The sequence below is a fragment of the Platalea leucorodia genome (assembly GCF_965183815.1).
Source record: "Platalea leucorodia genome assembly, chromosome: 2".
Classification (NCBI taxonomy): Eukaryota; Metazoa; Chordata; class Aves; order Pelecaniformes; family Threskiornithidae; genus Platalea; species Platalea leucorodia.
The window spans coordinates 51,896,452-51,914,059 of record NC_138824.1 but is presented as its reverse complement, the minus strand read 5'-3'; positions in this window follow the sequence as shown (position 1 = coordinate 51,914,059).

Genomic DNA, 17,608 nt, shown 5'->3' with positions numbered 1-17,608 from the left:
CAGCACTTAACGGGGGCTTATAAGAAAGATGGAGAAAGACTTTTTAACAGGGCCTGTAGTGACAGAATAAGTGGCAATGGTTTTATACTGAAAGAGGGTAGATTTAGGTTAGACATAAGGAAGAATTTTTTTTCGATGATGGTGGTGAGACACTGGAAGAGGTTATGCTGAGAAGTTGTGGATGTTCCATCACTCAAAATGTTCAGCATCAGGTAGGATGTGGCTTTGAGCAACCTGATCTAGTGAAAGATGTCCCTGTCCATGGCAGGGGCATTGGAACTGGATGATCTTTTATGGTCCCTTCCAAACCAAACCATTCCATGATTCTATGATTCTATGACTATATTGATGTTGTTGGATAATTTACTTAGGTCTTCCTTCTTATTAAATGATGGCTTTCTTTATTTAAGCACTTCTGGAAAGAAACTTGCTCACAAGATCCATAAAATTTAGTTTTCTGTTTTTTAAAACAACTGTAACTTCTCTAGTTTTGATAAAACTTTCAAAACTATTTTGGGGTTTGGGTTTCTTCTTTTTGGTTTGGTGTTTTGTTTTTAAACTGTTTTACCATGTTGTATTTAGCCATAATCATTGAATAATGATATTCTTTATTATAATTTTTACCAATTTTCTTGACATGAGGTTAGGTTTACCTATTTGCTTCTCCTGAGATATTCATTACAGCCTTGTTTGAAGTCTGATGTTTGATAGTTACTATATTTTCTTCCAGTGAAGGAACTGATCCAAGCAGCATATTACACAAAAAAATTAGTAGCTAAGTAGTTTTGTATTTGACGAGTCAATGACGCCTGTTGTTTTGTTGCTATTAAATTTATGTGAAGCCTCTGATTTGAAAAAATGTCTCAGACCAGTAATAATGGGGAAATCTGTATCTTCATCTACAGTCAACCTCAATGCAAATTCTCAATGGGACTTCCTTGACTGATCAGTGTCTGACAAGTGACTACATTAATGCTCCAGGGAGTGATCTGTAACCCCAGACCAATTAATGCAGACTGCACTCATATTACATGGCGCAGAGCACTTACTCACTTCTGGATCTCATCTAGTGTCCTTGTAGCACTAAGAAATTCTTATTTCATGTTTGTTTTTTCTTCAGTTCAAAATGTCTGAAATAATGCAAGGCCAATTTTGAAGTCCATCAATGATGTTTTTGTAGCATGAAATGGAGAGCATGTAGTTCATGCTGTGGGTTGTGGTATCGGAACACCTGGAAATACCTGAAAATGCAAAAACTAATAAAATAGCATTAAAGAACTATATAGGACAAAAGGAAGAAAACTTGCTACAGTCTTGTTTATACTACATATTGGGAGTGGTCCAGGAGCAAGCAGTCTCAGAACAACATCTGGATCTTGTTTTGGGGAAAGTAATTAGTTCATCTTAAAAGAGAGCTACAAAGTGAACTCAGATTTTGCTATGGGTATGCAGGCAGATGCTGAGGCACCTGGCCTGAGATTTAGCTAACAGAATAGACCATGAGAAACTACTGGACATGACATGAGAAATGGAAAAGGACAAGCCAGGGAGGAGGAAAAGCCAATGTAGATAGGGGAAGAACAAGCATGAGAAAATGGAGAGAAGGGGGTAATAAAAGGAGATGGTCACCTGTAAACAAACTGCTTGTCAGCACGCTTGTCTCACTGAGCTGTGGGCATGATCACCGCAGTCTGTCCTATCTTCTTATGAAACTGTATTTCTAAATATTTTCTGTGTGACCTTACTCACTATTTTCTGCGTGTGTGTAATTTGCTAGTGCATTTCAAGCTGGGATACCACTTAACAGAAGGAGACCTGCATCTGCAAATACCCAAGGTCTGAGACCCTGACCAAGGAAAAGGCCCAGGGTCTGGCCTTGGGTATTAGATGAGCTTAGATACCCTGCTAATGCTCAAGCAGGGTGAGAAGGAGAAACCTCTGGGCCCCAGAAGTCCACTGGATTCAGCTTCTACTTTACACATTTATGCAGTGAAGATGCTTAGGAATCAAGACCCAGGAATGAAGAGAAGAACTGAATAATTTGACAATGTAGGAATATGTGTTGTGGCAATAAAGCTGCTAATCAAAACCTGACTCTCAGCTTGCCATCTAAGAGCTCAGAAAGAGCATCTACACACCCCCTCCATTCCAGCAGACATGTTCCAGAAAATAATGGCACCATATTTTACAGTGATACATCCATCTGTTTCTCCAGAAAAAGAATTGTTGAAATGTGATACCAGTTTCCTAAAGAGAAACTATCCAGATGAAGAAAGCTGTTCATTCTCTTTGAAATAAAAATATGCCAGATCTTGAAGCAATCCTTCTCAATAATTTACAGAATAATTTACAGTAACCCTACTCCATTTGAAAATCTATTAATAAATTAATCATCTTTAAGATGCAAACCCGTGATGCATTCAAGGACTCTTTTTGACTGAAGCATGACAATCACTGCTAGAATGTCCTGTGGGAACTGACTCTACAAGAATCGGGAGATGCCTGTAGTGAAATATGTCCTTTTTTTTTTTTATAATGAAACAGCAAACATGGCCTTAATTTCTATTATAATTTTAATCTCAGGTATCATAAAGTTTTAATTCATTTCTTATTCCAAATTGTTATAAAAACAAAAATAAGTTCTCTTTTGAAATTAGAGTGGTAAGTTTCCTTCTACTCAGTTTTTTCAAAGTACATTTATAGTGAGTGTGTATAGCACCTTATATAACTACTAAACCAAAACCAAATCATCTTGAAATTTCTGAAAGGAAAAAGTATTAACTTCTAATCATAGTATTAACTTCTAATCATCGTGAGCTGGCTGCTCATGGCTTGGATAAGTGCCCTCTGCACTGGGTTAAAAACTGGCTGGACGGCCGAGCCCAGAGAGTGGTGGTTAACGGAGTCAAATCCAGTTGGCAGCCGGTCACGAGTGGTGTTCCCCAGGGCTCAGTACTGGGACCGGTCCTGTTCAATATCTTCATTGATGATCTGGATGAGGGGACGCAGCCCACCCTCAGTAAGTTTTCAGATGACACCAAGTTGGGTGGAAGTGTCGATCTGCTGGAGGGTAGGAAGGCCCTGCAGAGGGATCTGGACAGGTTGGATCATTGGGCTGGGGCCAACTGTACGAGATTCCACAAGGCTAAGTGCCACCGGGTCCTGCACTTGGGTCCCAAAAACCCCATGCAATGCTACAGACTTGGGGAGGAGTGGCTGGGGAGCTGCCTGTCAGAAAAGGACCTGGGGGTGTTGGTTGACAGCTGCCTGAACATGAGCCAGCAGTGTGCTCAGGTGGCCAAGAAGGCCTATGGCATGCTGGCTTGTACCAGGACTAGTGTGGCCAGCAGGAGCAGGGAGGTGATAGTGCCCCTGTACTCAGCACTGGTGAGGCCGCACCTCGAGTACTGTGTTGAGTTTTGGGCCCCTCACTACAAGAAGGACATCAAGGTGCTGGAGCTTGTCCAGAGGAGGGCAACGAAGTTGGTGAAGGGTCTACAAGTCTTACAAGGAGCGGCTGAGGGATCTGGGTTTGTTTAGTCTGGAGAAGAGGAGTCTGAGGGGAGACCTTCTTGCTTTCTACAGCTACCTGAAAGGAGGTTGTAGTGAGGTGGGGGTTGGTCTCTTCTCCCTAGTAACAAACGATAGGATGAGAGGAAACGGCCTCAAGCTGCACCAGGGGAGGTTTAGGTCAGATATTAGGAAAAACTTCTTCACCGAAAGGGTAGTCAGGCATTAGACCAGGCTGCCCAGGGAAGTGGTTGAGTGTCCATCCCTGGAGGTATTTAAAAGACGGGTAGACGTGGTGCTCGAGGACATGGTTTAGTAGCGGACTTGTCAGTGCTAGGTTAACAGCTGGACTTGATGATCTTAAGGGTCTTTTCCAACCTTAATGATTCTATGATTCTATATTGGAATTAATGAAAATCACAATTTTCTTTCTTCTATTTTAAATCAAATATTCATATATGAGATGTATTGTAGTAACCTTTTCTGGTTATCAGAAGAGTGATCAGTGATTAATTGTATTGTTAAATGAGATCTATGTTTGCCAACTTAATAGAATCATTTAGCAAAAAAATATTTTAAAATGTCTTTACTATGATATTGAAAATAAAAATCTGTTTCTTCTTGAGCTAGCTAGTAATTTATAGAGGATTAAACACTAAAATGTAAGCATAAAAATCAGAACAGATGTTCTAATACATATTTAATTTTAAAAAACACTGATTTTTGAAAGTAACAACCTATTCTGTTTTTATAAAAGCATTTTGGTTTTAAGCGGGCAATATGTACTGTACAAGACTGGTTTGTTGCACTGTTTGCCCTCTAGGCCCTCTCGTACATTATGTCTCCTGACAGCTTCTTCAGGCAAGCCAAATATGTAGCTTAAGTCTTGACAAAGATTAAATCAAAGTGACTAGCACATCTTTCTTTAACAAAGCCCTAAACATAACTCAAAGTACAAACAAATTCTGACTACAAGACAGAAAACAATAGATTTACAGTGGCAACTGACATTGAATTTAATTTACTTTTGGGACTGATTACATGTTAGTACTCACATATTGACTAAACACTATGACATGCCTTATTTCTCTGCTCTTCATTGCTCCATTAAAATAAAGTGCTACAAAGACCTCTACATAGAAATGTCATTTACCATAACCCTTTTATTTGCCTAAAGTCTTACTGTAGTCTCCTAGTTCTGACTAGCCCATTCCTACAAATTTCTTATTTGTCTAGCTCATTTTAAATGATAAATCCACAAACTCTTTGTATGAAAATAAGACAATCTCATGCTTATCTCTCCTGTAGTCTCACAATGGTGAATATGACAGAAGTATAAATTTACCAAAGTTTTAGGCATGAGACTTCATAGTTTCATTAGTCCACACTCTGGAAGCATTGTTGCTAAATTTGACCATGGGACTAGGATTTTGCCATTACTAATACAAACCATCAGACACTATATTGACTACATAGCTCTGGGTTTCAGGACTTTTCAGGGCTTGTATCAGTCTCAGCTAGTTTTAGGCTGCTTTGACAACTGTAATGGTCAAGTGACTATTGCCTGACCTGTTGTAGCTTTAGCTCAGTGAATGAGACATACAGTAAGGGTGTGACAAAACTAGGTGGCCATTGTATAGAAGCAATAGGCTTTTGTGTCAAATGAGGCTGGAGAAGGCTATTGTGCAAATTCCAGATACCAGTTGTGAAGTAAGAAGTCTGTGGTAAGAGGGGAATGCCCTGGTTGGAGCTAAGACTAAGGAGAAAGAAGCCACCACCACCATGATCAGCGTATTCCTGTCAGAAAACACCCTGTATTGCTAATGTCTTTTCACAACTCCCCACCTCTCTTTTTCTTTACAAAGACTGAGAACTATCAACCTTAGATACAAGATGCACTGAAAGGGTATGCGTAACACCTAAGAAAAACTGTACACAGTTATGACATCCTTGCTTAACAGTCCTGTCTGTAATATTAATGGCGTTTTTCAAGTATTAATTAGATAATTTGAAATATTAGACTTTTAAAACTGCAACTGGACTAACAATAAATTCTTGGCTCCATAAAGACAGTATGTTTCATTTTTCTCATAGCAAGATTTTGAATATGACAGTACTTAAAGGTGAAATGAATAGGAACTTAATTCAGTTTCCCATCTTAACCACTGGTGTCATTTGAGATGCCTAAGGAGCTGAGGCATTCATATATGACTGAGAGTTATGACAGGAGAAGCAAGAGATCAGGTGGGATACCCTGCTGATATCAAAAGAGCTCTGGACAACTGCTTCTAAGCAACTGAATCAAACCCTTATGTGAAAGATGTGGGCCCACTTGGCTGTTCCCATAGTTGATCTGACACATAAAAAAAGAGAAACTCCCACTGGTTCACTTCCCATCTGTCGTGGTTTAACCTTAGTCAGCAACTATGCACCACACAACTGCTCGCTCACTCCCCCCTGGTGGGATGAGGGAGAGAATCAGAAGAGTAAAAGTGGAAATCTCATGGGTTGAGATAAAGACAGTTTAATAGGTAAAGCAAAAGCCGCACGCACAAGCAAAGCAAAGCAAGGAATTCATTCACTACTTCCCATCAGCAGGCAGGTGTTCAGCCATCCCAAGGAAAGCAGGGCTCCATCACGCGTAATGGTTACTTGGGAAGACAAACGCCATCATGTCGAACGTCCCCCCTTTCCTTCTTCTTCCCCCAGCTTATATACTGAGCATGATGTCATACAGTATGGAATATGCCTTTGGCCAGTCTGGGTCAGCTGTCCTGGCTGTGCCCCCTCCCAGTTTCTTGTGCACCTGGCAGAGCATGGGAAGCTGAAAAGTCCTTGACTGGTGTAAGCACTGCTTAGCAACAACTAAAACAGCAGTGTGTTATCAACATTTTTCTCATACTAAATCCAAAACACAGCACTATACCAGCTACTAGGAAAAAAAAAAAAGCAACTCTATCCCAGCTGAAACCAGGACGCCATCTCAGTCAGAGTCTCTTGCTCTCTGTGTCAGAAAGTTCTGTAAAATGGGGTCATCAGCACTTTCTGGCATATTTTAAAAGCAAAGAATACTTCAGATTGCTCTGAAGGAACTGAAGATATGCATCTTGAGTGAAATGAAATGTGCTTGAGTAAAACACTTAAACTTTACATAAAATTTACATTATTTTTTCCTATCTCCAAGTAGTTGCCCTTTGTGTGTAGGTAGGTCCTCACCAAATGTCCCGACAGTTGCAGATTGCCTCCTGAATTGCCTAACTTGCTACACGTCCAGGGTAGCAAGGTTGCATACTGGTACCTACAAGCTAGATGCTGCATTACCAAATACTGGGTAGCCCAACTCCATTTATTGCAATTAACCATTTACTTCAAACTGCTGATGCCCATCTTTCAGATAAACACCTTTATGTTTCCTTGTTTAAAATTCAAAGAAGCAATGCTAATACTTTCTGAAAACTTTAAGTAGAAGAATCCTAAAGTAATTTTCCATAGCCAAAGGAGTTAATTGTAGGAAAATACATTGTATAAAATTTTATCTGTCTAAGAATAACAAAATATTACAGACCAGAGGGTGATAACAAAACACACACTATCTACTGTGACCTAAATACATTTTCTCTTGTTAAAATTAATAAATCATGTAACAAGTCTTAAAAGAAATAAAATCATTTTCCAAGAAATAAAGAAAATAAAAGCTGTATTAGGGCAGCATCTGATTGCCATTTAAGATTTATTGCTAGGAATAAGTCTATTACAGGCATTTAGAACATATTTCTATTATTGTGAATATCAGATCTGTGTACTGCAAGGCACTAAAAGGTTCCATATCAAATGTTGGCAACTGAGCACATTTCTGTCAGCTTGGTCAGAGCACACTGTATAGAATTAATTCAACGGATTTTTTGTTTGTGTGTTTAGTTTTGGTAATGCTTAAATTATCCCTACTACATAAACACAGGATCTGGCATAGAGTCTGAGTAGAATCATAGAATCATAGAATTGTTTAGGTTGGAAAAGACCCTTATGATCATCAAGTCCATCCATTAACCTAACACTGCCAAGTCCACCACTAAAACATATCCTTAAGCACCACATCTACACGTCTTTTAAATACCTCCACGGATGGAGACTCAACCACTTCCCTGGGCAGCCTGTTCCAGTGCCTGACAACCCTTTTGGTGAAGATATTTTTCCTAATATCCACTCTAAACCTCCCCTGGTGTAACTTGAGGCCATTTCAGACAATGATAGACAGACAATGCCTGGTCCAAAATATGACCTGTTCTTGCAAAGTTAACTTGACAAAATTTGAGCACATCTGAATTAGCAGAGTGATTTTATACTAAATCTGTGTGTTGCACCATGTGGCCTTGGCTTATATAGTCTCATGCCAGCAATGCTAAAGTCATATTTGGTGTGTTAGTGAACTATGAACATAGGATGCTTTTGCATAGCCATTTGTCCTTTGAAAATGAAGATGATACCCGAGTTTTTTTGATCAGCATGAGTAATTAAGCTTCAGAAGGAGTTATGGTTTACAGATACAGATTTGCTAAAGGTGTTTGGAGGATTGTGGCTTTCCACCCCTTAACTCCCCCACCTCCTCCTTTAGTCTTCCCATTGCTGCCAGACTTTCTATTGCCTCTACCCATTCCGTCCCATCCCATCCTATCCTATCCTATCCTGCCCCATCTTTATAATGATGCATCTGGCCTTGGTTTCCAGATTGATAACAACAATAAACTGTGTATGAAAACATAATGACAGCTAATACCATAAACTACTGTAAAGTGCAGTTTATAGGACATATTATCTATTGAATGAGAATATTCTCTATCTATGAGAACAAAAATAATGTGGGATTAATCTCTTCATTGTGAAAGAGATATGAGAACCTTCCACGCAGTATGGACCTAACAGTTTACTTTGTGTCAGATCAACTATGTCACCTTTAATCAGTTGGGAAACTGGGAGCAAAATTGGGTAGTGGCATGGTGCTACACATAACTAACTTGTCAGATCTATTGTACCTATCTAGAACTCTGCTAGAATTCTGTCATAAACAAATATTGTGAAAACCACTATCACTGACTCAGAAGGAGAAGTACATGACTTATCTGGGATGAGATTTTTAAAACATTAGAACAATGTCAATACAATAAAGTATATGTATTTCAATTAAACATTGCTGTGTGACATTTGTTCAGTAAAAGAAAACTGATTTTTGAAACCCCTTATCATCAAGATTCTTGCAAGATGAAATGTTAAAATTCAGTTGAAAAATGGGAAATATTGATTGGACAGAGTGATTAACTGAAAGTTGACAAGAGCATATATCATGTTAACTGCTTCTCTGTAACTACGGTTAAATAGATCATTACTTTGAAGCAGTAAAGGTGATACATTATACTTTATAATTGTCATTAATGAATTTTGTGAAGAACCTGCACCCGCTTCATTCTGTAGTGTTTTGAGAGGTCATTTTCTGCCATAAACCATGTTTCTTATTACTCAAAATATTGTTTATAATGCAATTGAGTTGATAATACAAGTGAAAGTTGTTTTAGATCAACTATAGAATAACTGCTTATTCTATATTCTTATATTCTACTCAGTGTTTCTTCTCTTTTCTTGTCCTGGGGTTTAGTTTTGAAGCTAACTATTTATAAGAAGACAAAATGTCTCTATTCAGAAACATGAGCTGACTGCTTGGAAATGTTACATCTTCCTTAATTATTTTGTATTCATTTTATTATGTTATCTGTTTCTAATGATTTCAGAAATGTATACATTTTGAACTTTGAATCTGCTTATAAAATAATTTAAAATTACAGGAAATGACAGTATTAAATATTTTTATATTGTTGACGGACTTTCTATTGCCTCCACCCATTCCATCCCATCCCATCCTATCCTATCAATTTATTAAGATTAATTTAATAATTAATTTAATAATTATTAAAGATTAATTTAATAATTAAAAGATTAATTTTGTGATAGTTGCCGCTGCTTGTAAAAGGAAGGAGTTTTTATCTCATGAAGTGTATAGTTTTTCTAAGAATTGAGAACTGCAAATGCAACAGAACAGCTTTGATTCCGGTTCTCTGAACTAACAATCTAAAACAGTTTCTCTACTGAAATATCCATGAGCTTGCCAAAGATATGCATGAAATGATGAGTGGCTAATGAAGGTTCTGGAAGTTACTATTCCAAAGTATTTATTACTGAAATTTCAGCACATAAGAATTGTAGCATATGACAAGAAGTTAAAACCCAAAGAGCATATTGAGAAGCAGATCAGATGGATGACAGGGGAGTCCAGGTGGGATCCACTTTATCCAAAATAATTATTTTTAAATTTATTTCTCTAGTTTTAACAATTCAACTAAGCATCCTTCATAACCAAAAGATAAGTACTTTGAATGATAATATATCATACCCAAAACCATGTCTCTAAGACAAATGACCTGATCTAGGAGCTGTATAGGAGGTAAGAAGGTGGTTTTACAGCCTTCTTTCTTTCCCCACTCCCCTAAACTTTCCCTCCTCTTTATCCTCCCTATCCTGTCTATTATTTCCAGTGACTCAGTCATATTTCTTTTCTTTATAGGGAAAGGGAGCTTTTATCAGACACCCCTAAGTCATAATTGTGCAAACCTATCCCTTTGTTTATTTTTTGTTTGTTTCCTTGCTTGCTCTTGCCCTTTAGCTTGCGTTCTGCTGCATTAGTAATTTTTACACTTAGGTCTGACGAATACTAGAGCTAGCACAAGATAAACACTGAAAATGCACAGCAGAAATTGGGGGAATGGAACAGAGATGAAGGGACTATCCCATTTCAGCTATAAAAGTATCATAATAAAAAAGTTATGGTGAGGAAAAAGAAAGTAAAAGTTATGTATTTAACTGTACTAGAGTTTAAGTTAAGCCTGTATTTCATCTCACTGTGTGGGTACAGAGCACACTTACACCACTAAAGGTCCAGAGCTCATGGTCTTGAGGTTATGGTGTGTATGTTTAATGCAGTTCTGATAAAAAATACCCATATCTGATAGACATTTGTGGCTTACCTGTAAAAACATATGAAATAACACTTAACACTTCTATAAAATAGGACATATCCTGGCTTGAATGTGTATATGCAAAGTCTTTTTAAAGTTAATCTTTAAAATGCCTTCACAAACTCCTATTTTACTCTTTTGTAATTGTTCTCAAGGGAAAAAAAAAAGTGGGGGGGGGGAACAAAAAAAAGAAAAAAAGGCAAACCAAACAAAACCAAAAGAACAGCCATCCTAAAGCATCATAAAGCATCATAAAGCACACTGGAAAACTGAATTAAAACTTGTGCTTGCTGTGACATCTATGTCTTCCACCCTTCATGGGGAGGGGGATTTTCATTTGCCAATAATGTTGGCGGTGACTGGATGAGACATTTAGACCCACGCAGCCAGTTCAGTACACAGAATTAAGCATTCCCACTTTGTTATTGCGTTATAGTTACTGCTTAATAGCATTTTATGTAAAGCCAAACTTTTGTGTTTCTTAAATTAATGTCCTTCTCAGAACTTTTTATGCTGGAAAGTTTTTCAATACAGGATGCAATAGAGTCAACATAGCCCATAGGAGCTGATAGTATATTAAGGTTCAACTTTTTTTCTTTCATTAATTTTTCCCATGTACATTTCACTCCCATTTTATTAACAATACAGCCATTCTTTGGTACAGGCAGAGCATTACAAATATATTAAATACTGCCCAAACAGGTGCAGAAATGGAGGATGTAGAAGTTAAAATCAAGAAAGTTGTGAAGTAATGAGCTTTTAGATAGCAATTAACCAGGCACCATGTGTCATGCAATGCCTTGCCTAAAACACACTTTTCCCTTGGCAGCTAAATGTAAGGAAAGGCTTCTTAGGATAATAAATTGTTTAACAACTTTTGAGAGCAAGAGCTGCTTCTTCATATGGCACCATCACGATCTTTATTTAGGATCTAATGTTATTGTAATATAAACTAAAGAAGAAAAAAAACAAACCAAACCAAACCAAACCAAAACAAAAAAAACCAACAAAACCCCCAAACACCTTTCCTAAACTATACAGAGCTGAATTACTTCCTGAGCGATACAGAGAATAAACACCTTATTCTAATGAATTCCCGGTGCATCAATTATATTTTTTATGCAAGAAAAGTCTGTCTTGATTTTAAAATCATCACATAATTTTGCAGAAGACAAAGACATTGAAATTGGTAGGAGAGCTCACAGGAAGTACAGCAGTAAACAATATTTATTTAGGTATGCTTGCAGAAGGACTTCCAAATAATTTATTCTGCTGTGGATATAATATGAAAATGGTGTTAAAATAAAGGCTTATTTCTCTTTCCAAAACTCAGAACATTCATTTTTTGAAGTATATATGAAGCTTTCCAACAAATTAGGCTTTTGATTAGAGAGCTTGTAAATTGCCAAGTTCATTACTATGTAAGGAAGTCAATTCATAATGCTGGTGGGAGAAGATACCAATAACGACATATATTTGGAATCATTACTTGAATTAGACCAGCTTTAATCTAATTTAATCTGCAAAAATAATTCCGTACTTGGTAGCAGGTACAGATGAGTCAGTTTAGCAAAATATAGTGGAGAATTTATTTATGACTAAATCACACAGTCATATACTTTTGCTCTTTTCATTAATGCCCTGACATTAAGTTTACAGACTTATGAGACTTCAGTTCAAATGGCTAATGAAAGAATATAAACACCGTCATGAAAATGAAAGTATACTATGCTGTTCATTAAAAGGATGAAAGGTTTGCATATCTTACCATTTTTCATACACAGACCTCAGTCAAAAAAAAACCCCTAAAAATTTGTCCACATCTCAGCCAATGTTTAATCAAAAAGACTGGGAAGAGACAGGTTTACTGTGAGATAGGCTGCATAACTCAACAGTCAATGTGAGATCCATGTAATTTCTCTAGCTGTCTAAAAGCTTACTCTCCAGTCTGAGATGATCATGTACACTACATTCTTTGCAATGGATTACTCCACAGACAGTTATCCCACATATTTTGCAAACTGACTTCAGAATGGGATGAATCAGTCTCCTGAATGTCCTGTGTATCTCCACTGAGTATAGAGAGAGTCTGCATGATAAGCTTAGACTAGAGAACTGGCTTTTAAACAGCTAAAAAACACAAGGTAAAACCTTTCCAAGTGTCTAGGTATCATGGCTATAGACAATGTGTCTATTGTCACAACAATACATGAAGCTTGAGATTTGGGCATTCATATTATCTCTTTGAATTTGGTGGGCAGCAGTGCAACAGCTAAACTTAACAATGGTTAGAAATGCTTGAAAATATGGAAAATCAACACTCAGTAAAAAAGTCTGGGAAGTAACTGGCATTAAGGTCCAAACTGTTCCAAGCAGTTTCATAGCATGAGAACATAGACCTGAAATGGACCATTAGCTTTAAGTTCATTCGTCTGCTGTTGCAGAAAACATCCTCTAAATATGCCGTTTAGAACTGTTTGCAAAACAATTTTTAATATGATTCTACCCATCACAGGTAAGAAGGCAATTTTAACACATCAATAGTAAACAGAAGGTGTCATAAAAACTAAAAGCTTCATGATGTGCCTTAGAATCATAGAATGCTTTGGGATGGAAGGGACCTTTAAAGGTCATCTAGTCCAACCCCCCTGCAATTGGCAGGGACATCTGCAACTAGATCAGGTGCTCAGAGCCCCATCCAGCCTGGCCTTGAATGTTTCCAAGGATGGGGCATCTACCACCTCTCTGGGCAACCCGTGACAGTGTTTCACTACCCTCATTGCAAAAAATTTCTTCCTTATACCTAGTCTGAATCTATCCTCTGTTACTTTAAAACCATTACCCCTTGTCCTATAGCTGTTGGCCCTGCTAAAAAGCCTGTCCCCATCTTTCTTATAAGCCCCCTTTAAGTATTGAAAGGCCACAATAAGGTCTCCCTGCAGCCTTCTCTTCTCCAGGCTGAACAACCACAGCTCTTTCAGCCTTTCCTCATAGCAGAGATGTTCCATCCCTCTGATCATTTTTGTGGCCCTCCTCTGGACCCTCTTCAACAGGTCTATGACCTTCTTGTACTGAGGACCCCAGAGCTGGACACAGTACTGCAGGTGGGGTCTCACCAGAGCAGAGTAGAGGGGCAGAATCACTTCCCTTGACCTGCTGGCCACGCTTCTTTTGATGCAGCCCAGGATACGGCTGGCCTTCTGGGCTGTGAGAGCACATTGCTGGCTCATGTCCAGGTTTTCATCTATCAGTACCCCCAAGTCTTTCTCCTCAGGGCTGCACGCAATCCCTTCATCCCTCAGCCTGTACTGATACCGGGGATTACCCGGACCCAAGTGCAGGACCTTGCACTTGTCCTTGTTGAACCTCATGAGGTTCACACAGGCCCACGTCTCCAGCCTGTCCAGGTCCCTCTGGGTGGCATCCCATCCCTCAGACGTGTCAACTGTACCACTCAGTTTGGTGCCGTCTGCAAACCTGCTGAGGGTGCACTCGATCCCACTGTCTATATGTCATTGATGAAGATATTAAACAGCACCGGCCCCCAGACTTGCCCTTGGTGAAGCCGTACTGGCTGTCCCAAATCACCTCCCTGTCCTCAGTGTGCCTTAGCATAGATTCTAGAAGGATCTGTTCCATGATCTTCCCAGGCACAGAGGTGAGGCTGACAGGTCGGTAATTTCCAGGGCCCTCCTTTTTACCCTTTTTAAAAATGGGCACAATGCTTCCCTTTTTCCAGTCCCCAGGGACTTCACCTGACTGACATGACTTTTCAAATATCATGGAGAGTGGCTTGGCAACTACATCAGCCAGTTCCCTCAGGACTCTGGGATGCATCTCATCGGGACCCATAGACTTATATATATTGTGTACTAAAGCTACTAAAGGGACTTTCCAAGATGTTCTATTTTCTGGAAAGTTTTTCTTATGAGTGTTTTTCTCTGCTCTTACAGGTTCAGTCTTCCTCCTTCCTTTCAGAGGTCTCCTCTTCACATGGTGTGCCATCGCTAAAATTGCTAAAATCAAGCAAACAGGTTTTCTTCCTAATATCTACTCAAGTTCTTCTAAAAGAACATGATTTATAAACATATATGTGTGTGTGCACATGCATATGTGTGTGCATGTGTGTGTGTATTTTAACTATGGAGGGAAAACCTACAGTGAAACTGGTTTACATCTCAAAGGAGTTTCACAAGAACAGGAGAAAACAGGAGCATCAACAGTTTTTTGTACTCCTTTATTAGGAAGATGCTGGCTTAGTAAAGCTTACTTTGATCCCAAGTTTTAAATGCTACAAAGAAAGGAAAAATAGCTAGTGAAATTTTGATTTTCTCACTGAGATTTCAGTACTACTGGAAATATCAATGTATCCTACTGACATTGCAGAGTTAATTTTGAATTCTTCTGAACAATAAGAGAAAAAATTTTAGATGTAAGGCTAGAATAAGGGAATAAAGGACAGAAGATTTAGAAGAGAATCAGTCTTAAATTTTAGAGGTGACCAAAGGAGATTCTGGCACATTGGATTCTACAGCTCACATTATCAATTCCTCTTGGTTTTTTAGAATTATGAATAAAAAAAATAAAATAAAATAAAAAAAAAGACTATGTTCTTTGTGTGGAACATCACATGTATCACCAAAATGATTAAGAATAAATGTTACAGTAGTCACAGCTTCAGTCTTGGTTTGCTCCTGTGTGCATACGCATTCTAGGGAACATTCTTTAGAGCCTTTTCTTCATAACAATTAAAATTTCAACAAATGAACTTCCTGGCCAGAGCCCATAGTGTACTTTTCTATCTTTAATGTCCCAAACCCAAGTCCTGAGTAGTTGCTATCAGGATTTACTTCTTGGATCTAGTATATGGAACTATGAAAGGTGTATAAGGAGCCTATTCAATTGAACTGTGGAAGACCTATGAAGATGGTAATTTCTAGGCAGTGTCTTAGAATTCCCCTTGGTTGTTCCTCTAAGTATGTTAAACATGGCTAAATAAAGATACCGTTTTAGATGGTTGTGGAGTCTCCATCCTTGGAGGTATTCAACACTCAAGTAGACACAATCCTGAGCAACCTGTTCTAGCTAACCTGAGGTTGGACCAGAAGATCTCAGAGCTCTCTTCCCACTCAATCATTCTGTGATTCTGCAATTCTATATTTACTTAACTGTTTCCCAGTTAAAGAAATCAATGCAATTGAAAAATTTCTGAACTGAAATCTTGGACCATACTGGACTGATCAAGAGTGTATCCCCCGAAATCTGTCAACAATCTGTTCTGTAATGATTATACTTCACTGGACTTCCACCTCTGACTTTGCAAAGAATAGAAATAGCTAATCAGAACAGGCCTATTTGTTGAGATAATAGTGAGTGGCATTAATTATTTCTATCCAAATCTTGCAGGAACTGCAATGATATAATCCACTGAACCATCTAGGCTACTTTTTTGCATTTTGGTGGTGGGGGTGGTGGTGTTTGTTCTGTATATGTATCTATATACACACACTCAAATTTATTCCTTATGGCATAAGAAATCTGTTGGCCATTGCAGCATACCATGTTCCATCGTTGTCATTCTAGATAACTTTCATATGCTATTAAAAAAAAAAAAAAAAATATTGCCCCTAAAGAATGAGCTGTAATTTTGTGCTCTGGTACGCTAATGTGGTCACTTTAAGTTTGGGTCACTTCCTCAGCCATACATTATCTTTTAGTTCATTGGCTGCTATACAAGTACACAAGCTGCTCCTGAACTCCTAATATTAAATGTGTGGTTTTCGCTAAAGTGAGACTATTGACTTTATAATATGTGCCTTTCATTAACTCTTTTTCCTCAGCACTTCACTTACAAGTGAGAGGATATTCAGCATATTTCTGTATATAATTTTACAGACAGATAATTCAAAGCTCACACTGTACTTCAGTTCTATAGCTCTACCTAATTGCTTTCAATCTAAGAATGCTGAAGGCCAATTAAAATGGACAATTGCTGAGGTTTTATTAGTTCAGTTACAGCTATGTAAGCTTTGAAATTTCCAGACTCTTGAAGAACTCAATATGCCTGAAAGTATGTTTAGAAATGTCCATGTACTTTGTCATCTTTGTCTCTTGTAAAATAAACACTTTTATTTTAATTATATAATTAAAGTAACAATGTCAATGTCAAGAACTGCTGAAAGGACCAGCAAAAGAAGACTATCTAGTAGCGAATAATTTCTCAGCATACTAAGGCAGAGTTTCAAATGTATCTATACATTGTAGGAAAAAAAAAGGAATCGATGTGCTTGAGTGAAGTGGTATTCAAGAACACAAAGTGAAACTTAGGTATCTGTATTTTACAGATATGTCAGTTTTCAAAAACAGACTCCTCCAGGCAAGTACATATCTGTTTCCACATATGAAGTGACTGGGTATTGAAAATCTGTAGCTCAGCTTTTACTTTATTTCTAAACCCTAAGAGAGTTCCTAAATTAGGAACTTTGCCATCCATCTCTGTAAGAGACTGAAGTGTTGAGAACAATTGTCTCAAAGCTTGCTTGTGTGTGTTTATCTGATAAGACCGGACAGCAGACCACCCTTTTGTCTGATAAGACCCGAGGGCAGGCCATTCTTTGGTTTATCAAGTACCACTAGCTTGCAAGGAAACTTGTGCAAACTCGCTGAAGCAGCAAGCCATTCTTTGGCTTATCAGGCACCACCAAGAATAGGACACCAACTGGTATCTGGGCCAGGCCGCTTGCCCACCAACAATATATATTGTGTGATTAGATGTGCATGTGTTGGGTACGTGATGTTGCCCTGGGTAACCAAACGGAAATGAAAGGGCAAACTCCCTCTCCAACACCAGATAAAAGACGGCACAACGAAACCTGAGTGTGGCCATCCACCACCAAAAACTGAAGACTGGGGACCAATGGGACGCTGCTGGATCCATGGCGGTGACTATCCTTTGCTTATCTCTCTGAATGCTTGCTTAATTTCCTCCTAATATTTCCTGACTTTCCTATCGCTTCACTCTTTTATATTTACCCAAT